The 7,590-nt window shown below is 34.4% G+C and overlaps 1 protein-coding gene across 1 annotated transcript in view; it reads right to left on the bottom strand.

Annotated features, from left to right (window-relative positions):
* The window catches only part of LOC119836029 (neuromodulin), an 89,560-nt gene extending 87,134 nt beyond the window's left edge, over nt 1-2,426 (bottom strand). Inside the window, exon 1 of the mRNA XM_038361198.1 lies at nt 2,368-2,426. The gene's annotated coding sequence lies outside the window, so the exon portion shown is untranslated. The remainder of the gene's footprint in view (nt 1-2,367) is intronic.
* Nucleotides 2,427-7,590: the final 5,164 nt, after the last annotated feature.

Here is a 7,590-nt window from a genome sequence, read left to right as displayed (position 1 = left end):
AGAGCTTAGTAGTCGGAAAGAGAGAAATATAGAGTGAGATAGAGTTTAGTAGTCGGAATGGGTGTAGAGTAGTATAGAGTTTACTAGACGGATGGAGTATAGAGATCTACTCTTGAGTTTTGTAGATAGAGCATAGAGTAAGATACAGTTTATTTAAGACGGATGGAATGTAATGTAGAATAGAGTTTAGTAGACGGAGAGAGGGTAGAGTGGGATAGAATTCAGTAGTTTTCCGACCGGGTGTAGGGTGTAGAGTTGGATAGAGTTTCGTAGACGGGTAGAGTGTAGAATAGGACAGAATTTAGTAGACGGACGGAGTATAGCGTAGAACAGAGTTAAATAGTCAGAAAGAACAGTCTTTCTGGAGTTTATGTATGTGGTAGTCGAGCACGCTTCGGCACGAATTGGGCCAGCTCGCACCGGGGAAGTACCACACCCCCACAGAAGACCACGTGAAATAGCATACTGCTGTGTTTCGTTCGGTGAGTGGGGGAGCCGGAGGCCTATATCCTTTTGCTTCCCCTTCCCAGTCCTTTCCTTTATTCCTCTCGCCAATCCTTTCTTAATCCCTTCCCAATTTAAAGTCGGCGATCCATTTGTAGAGGCGTAAGGTCTGCAATCGCCTTTACGCTTCTACAAATGTTCATGGGCGGTGGTAGCGCTTACCATCAGACGATCCACCAGCTCCATTGCCGACTGTGATATAAAAAAAAAAAGAGTTGAATAGACTCTAACCTAACCACCGAAACTACTTAATTGAACTAAATCAAATTAAGTAGTTTGATTTACTTCGATTAATAACTTAAATTCTTTATTTAAATCATCATCATCATCATCATCATCAGCCCATATATGTTCCCACTGCTGGGACACAGGCCTCCTATGAGGGTTCAGGCCATAATCCACCACGCTGGCCAAGTGCGGGTTGGCAGATGTCGCATGTCGTCGAACTTTTAATTCTTGGACATGCCGGTTTCCTCACGATGTTTTCCTTCACCGTTTAAGCAGTGGTGATGTTATCCACATGCGCAGATAAATTGAAAAAATTTTTTTTCAATTTATTTCCTGCACGCTCGCCCGGTCTCGAACCCCGACTTATCGATTTTGAAGTCCGAGGTTCTCACCACTGAGCCACCACTGCTTTTTATATATCACTTTATTTAAATAGTCACTGAATATCTGTCATCTTGTCGTTTTTATATAAGCCAAGAAAATCAATTAGACTAGCCGTGCCCTGTGGATTCACTCATGTTGTACATGGTATTATATACCCTATAGCCATCCTCAATAATTGGACTCATTCAACACAAAAAGAAAATTTTAAATTCGTACTAATTGTTCCTAAGATAAGAGTGTTCACATAAACAAACTCTTAAACTTTATATGGTAGTATAAATTTTTATGACCTAACTAATCACAGGATGACAAACAATAACGTAAAAACTTTATTCATGCTCACTTGACGCGTATATTCAAACAAGCAAATAAACTATCTCATTCATATTTCATACCCAAACTAGAGAGGCTTTAGCTCCGCCCATATAAAGCCTAGCACTCAGGGATGACGTTCATAACCAAAGGTGAGAGAATTTTTAATATCGGTCCAACATTTCCTGAGATTAGCGCGTTCAAACGAACAAAATCTTCAACTTTATATTATTAGGATAGGTTATGCAAAGGTAACAAGTCGTTTATTAATCTATATTCAATCTAGTCAATAGGAAAATCAGACAATGATTAAATTTGTTGCCAGATCATAAAACTTTAAAGTACCCATAGCAATCACACTTCACACTACATGTATTATTTGTTATCGCACTATATACAAATGTGAAACTTTGTTTGTTTGGATATTTGTCCGTCAATCACACTGAAACTAATAAACGGATTTGATGAAAATTGGTATATAGACAGTGTATGAGGTGAGTGATAGGATACTTTTCATCCCGATTAAATGCTCCCTTGGGATATAACAGGAATCTTGATATCCGCGCGGAGCCGGGACGAGCGTCTAGTTGTATATAAGGACTAAGTTAATTTATCAATTGTTTAAGAAAATCTTTATAAATAGCTATACCTAAATAAGTACAATGCAATGTCTCAGCCGAGCACAGAACCTTTGACTGATGCTACAAACCCTTATTCAGAAAAGATGGAATAAAATAAATCATTTAAACAAAACTGAATATGGAGCATAACTTGCATGTCAATTGCTTCATTTCATACATCCAAACGCCTTTTATTTGCACCCATACATATTATCAGCAATAACATTCAAGGAAACACGATACAATATTAAGATGAACACAATAAAAACCTAATTTCACCTCAATAGCGATCCAATACTCTTAAATGCAAATTTCTTACCATTCACAGATAGAAATCCGATATAATACACAACACAACCGCACCCTACCGTGTCCGGGACACAACTGACGTGAAGGAGGCAGGATCCCGTGCGTGGGGTAACTTTTAATGCCCACCATGTTTGAATACCTCTTTGGGGTTGCACAATTTGATATTATGCGAGTTACTAGTTACCACTTTGCTATGTTTTGTTGGACTTTGTTTTGTGTATAAGAAAATCCGCTTACTCAAATAAACTTGGAGGAAATTTTTTTAACAAATTATCCTTAAAGAGAGAGCCAGCACAAAGAAATATATCGGAACGTGCAAAAATCTCTGAAACTTCCCTTGCTTGATTAATGGGGTCGTAGTCAAATATAAAAACCAGTACTACAGACTTGATTCTGTAATTTTAATAACTATGTGTATATCATCATTTACAATAATGTACATTTTTATGTGCTGTGTACCTTCCAAGATTAAATAATTCCTCATAGAATCAACCAGAAAAACCATATCATGGCATTCTAAGTTTTGTTTTTCAATGCACTACATTGACTCTTTAAACTATAAATGATAACATAATTTCTAAACGCATCATTTTAACTAATGGGATATCATGAAACATTTCTTATTGACATAATATCCTATGATATACTGAATAGTTGACTGTTTATTTGAAGGCTTTTTAAATCATTTTCAAATATTTTCACTTATTACAAGTACAATTATTAAATTAATTAATAAAGGTAGTTGTAAAGCATCACTAATTCCTCAGACAATTTATTTTATCCCGGCGTTCCGCCCCGGTTTCGCCCGTGGTACATATATAGCCTAAAGCCTTCCACAATAAATGGACTATCTAAAACTGAAAGAATTTTTCATAACGGACCAGTAGTTCTTGCGATTAGCACGTTCAAACAAACAAACTCTTCAACTTTATAGTATTAGTATCTAATATTCACTGTATTGTGGACCCTAGATTACTTCTTTTACTAGTCTTGCATCTTACATATCATAACCTTTTAACAGCTCATAATACTGAAAGCTCTCGACTCGATCGTAACATAGAAATCGTAACTATATATAATATGCTGCGTGAGCTGTTAAGGGAACAGTTATGTAGTCTTCTAATTTACTAGATTACCGTATAGATAAAAAATGAATATTAGGTTTTCTTTAATTATCAAATCCTTTCTTTACTGAACCCTCTCCAAGTGATTAATATTGCTAATATTATAAACGCGAAAGATTTTTAAGTATGGATGAATGTATGTATGTGTGGATGTTTGTTACTCTTTCACGTAAAAACTACTGAACCGATTGCAACGAAATTTGGTACGTATACAACTGGACAACTGGTATAACATAACTTTTTATCCTGATATTTCTACGGGATACGGACTTACGCGGGTGAAACCACGGGGCGCAGCTAGTATATTTATATTGATACAAATTCAACACCTCAAACGCTATTCATTAATCATTCATATTTACGTTACTTCTCATTAATTACTAAATTGGGTCTAGATCCTTCGGGGTCAAAACGCTGTAGGCACGTCATTGTTTCATGTCTTAACTGTCATTACGAATCCACAAGCGATCTGGTAAATTGGGCGTTTCATTCGTTTCAAATATCTGCTTTCTGATTAAATGTCACGCGATTCAGGCTATAAATAGACCGTTTAAAGGCTGTGATTGTAAGATTGTACGTTGTATTTAGATATTGAGTTATTTTGAATAAAACGATTTAACAATGTAAAAGAATTTGATTTATTAATATTTTTCTGTTAGACTGAATCATGTAAAGGCCCAATTCATGAAACGTGCTTGACTCCCACTATAATTGCTATTTATTTAACATCTATCTCAAATAAAAAATGTATTTAAATGATATAGAATTCATATTAAAAATGAGTATATACATATATTCTACAATATACAATAATATTTATTAATATAACTGCACGCAATCTTTAGTCTTATGACCTTAATATTTTTAAAAGAGATTTTCCTGTAAACAGATGAGGGGAAAAAGAAATTTCATCCAATGATTAATAGACAGGTTCACTTTAAGACGAAGGGTCCTATATTTTGGGGTGTTACGTAGAATAAGCTCGACATTTTCTTTTTGTATTTCAGCTAAAATTGTAAAGAGCAGATTATATTGTTTGTGAGTTTGTTCGTAACAAACTATTTACTGTCAATAACTACTTTACTTTTTAATAATTGTTTATATTTTCTATTTAATAAAAGTGACGTAGGCTGTAGCTATTATTCTTTTGGGTAAACGCGGGTAGATTCTGATGATTTATGTTTCTCAAATATCAATAATAAATTAGCTTTACACATGTGGCTTCGCTCGCGTTATCAAAGTTATTGATGTCTATCTTTTCCTTTCGACCTCAAGTAGTTCACGTTCCCACGGACCCCCGGGACAAAAACTATTCTATGTTTTTTTATCGGGTCCCAAACTATGTTGCCAAAATTTATCCGAATCAGTTGATTAGTTTAGACGTGAAGAAACGACAGACAGACAGGCAAACAGAGTGACTTTTGTGTGTATAATGTTAGTAGGGGTTTGTAAAGATACCCGGCCTATCTTTTTTGGCACCTGTATCTAGTTATCTTGGAAAAATCTATTATTTTTCTACTTACTACTCTTCCTTCAAAAAATATCCCTAGTAAGTTTTTTAAAATTACTGAAAAAAAAACTACATCTTCTTACTTTTTAAGACATTTTTCCTTTTCTTTACCCGTCCTAGTCAATTCCTTCTTTCTAGTCGTCAATCCTTTCCTTTACTCCTTAAAAGCGCATCCACAGAGGCACCTCTGCGAATGTTCATGGGCGGTGGTGAAAAAAACTCCTCAACAAAAATAATTTCTCATCTTAAATACCCATTAATCATACAAACTATTATAGTACAGGCTTATATAGAGGGGTGTGGGGTATGAAGCAGACGGCAACATTTGCGGGGGACAGTTGAAATGGATCTGATTGATCAGTCTTGTCAAGTTCAATTGCCCTCCAATTTGTAAAGAAATTTCAGGTTGACTCCCGGAACACGTTTTTATTGCATTTAAAGTATATAATAATACATCATTGTGTTTATATTCACCACACTAACTTTAGAAATAAAAACATTAATACTTTTTTTTTTACTTTTTGGCTATAATATATCTTATATAATTTGATATTAAATCAAATTTCGCTAGAAATACATATTTATATCGTGTTTGTAAAAATTATAATAATAATTTCAGCGACCTTGATATTTTTTCTGAAAGCTTAAAAACTTACGAAAACAAAATTCGAAAAATAATTAATTGTAATTGTGAATTTTAAGTTTAAACTGTACTCATGCATGTGATTTCTATGTCTTTTTTTGTAACCTTTATATTCCGTATGCGACTGAATATGTCTTTATATTTAAAGTATTTAATTTTTAGTGGAAATTTTGCTGATATGTGTATTGTATATGTCTATAATCTATAAGAATAATAATTGTATTGTTTGTTTCCCAAAGATAAATAAATAAATAAATATATAAAAATCCAGTGTTAAACGTTGTATATTCCCAATGAACTCTTCACCATCTCAACCGATTTCAATGAAATTTGGCATTTTACGTGTAATTTGGTCCAACTTAAGATATAGGATAGTTTTTATTTCGATTAATTATCCCAATAATTTATAATTAACAATAAATTTAGCCACAGCCACAGCAATGCGTGGCCGGGTATGCTAATTTCTATATATTTTTTAGTTCGGTCTGCTTCTAAGCTTATTCTTTAACATGCTTCTATTAGAAATTTAAAAACTTTTTAACGAATTTTAAACGCGATTTATTCATTATATTATTAAGTGTCTCCCCGTGACCACGCTCGCTGTAAAGTGTTCGAAACGTCGGGTTAATTATATAATGAATAAATCGCCTTTTAAATCCGTTAAAAAATTCTTAATTTCTAAATGTATAATACTCACGTAAAATCAAACACAAGGAAATACTATGCTTCTATTAGCTTCTTCCTTATGTTTGTGTTTAAAATACTTTTTTAGATTCGATTGTAACACATTTTAAACGGATAGATTCAATATAAACTCTATTACTGTTTAAGATCAACTGAGATAATTTAGTTGATTCGATCATTAAAGCGTGTTTTAATATTTTTCTCGAATGTAAACATGATATGGCGTGAAGCTGAATATTACCATATCTAAGAGAGGCTGTGTGTTCTACCAATAGAATGATTCAATCCAATTGAAACCTACTATAAAATTATTAACTCTTAAAAAACTAAAAAGACGTTAATAAATCAGCTAATTATGAGGGTAGTAATAGCCTAGTATGTTACAACGGTCTACCGTGAGAGCTTATAGAGTGCAATGAACCGACGATAAAGGGTCCACTCGTTGAGATTAATACCATCTTCCTGTATACTGAAACTATATTAATCTGAACTTTAGATGAGCTCTTGTTTGCAAGGAAACCACGCAGTCTATTTTATATTACAACTGGCTGTTGACCGCAGCTTCGCTCGCGTGGTCAAAATTAATTTTCATGGTACAAACTTTCATCTTCTTGGGGTGGGGATTTATAAAAATTGTACCTTAACGGATGCCTACGTCATAGTGACTATCTGCATTTCAAATTTCAGCCAGATCGTTACAGTTTTTGGGATGTGCGTTGGTAGATCAGATCAGTAGACTAACTACTAGTCGACTAACTAGTCACCTTTGCGTTTTATAATGGATGGCGTATTTATCGCGCATCAGAGCGCCGTCTGACGAAGCGGTGACTCGCCGTCTTGTGTTGTACTTCGCGGTATATTACCCTAAAAAATCTGACCTAGTGTCATAGCGTGGCATCAGATTAGCGCTCTGACGCGCGCTAAGTACGCGTTCTATCTAACAAAACCCTTATAAAGTAGAAAAACACAATTCGGCGTCACAGCGCGGTGTCAGATTAGCGCTCTGACGCGCACTAAGTACGCATATCTATCTAATAAAGCCAGTGTCACGTAGTAGAATACAATTCGGCGTCATAGCGCGGCATCAGATTAGCGCTCTGACGCGCAATACGCATCACATTATAAAACGCTTTTGTTTTAAAAATAAATTAAATAACATTCATTATATCACCATAATAAATACACTAGGTATGTATGGAGATATATTCTTCAATACTTCTAAAATTTAATCTGATTCATAATTTCTCACTCAAGATAAAATGACTCAGCAAT

Source organism: Zerene cesonia, chromosome 22, assembly GCF_012273895.1.
Source record: "Zerene cesonia ecotype Mississippi chromosome 22, Zerene_cesonia_1.1, whole genome shotgun sequence".
NCBI classification, from domain to species: Eukaryota; Metazoa; Arthropoda; class Insecta; order Lepidoptera; family Pieridae; genus Zerene; species Zerene cesonia.
The sequence above is the reverse complement of the archived record's forward strand: the minus strand, read 5'-3'. Positions and strand labels throughout refer to the sequence as shown.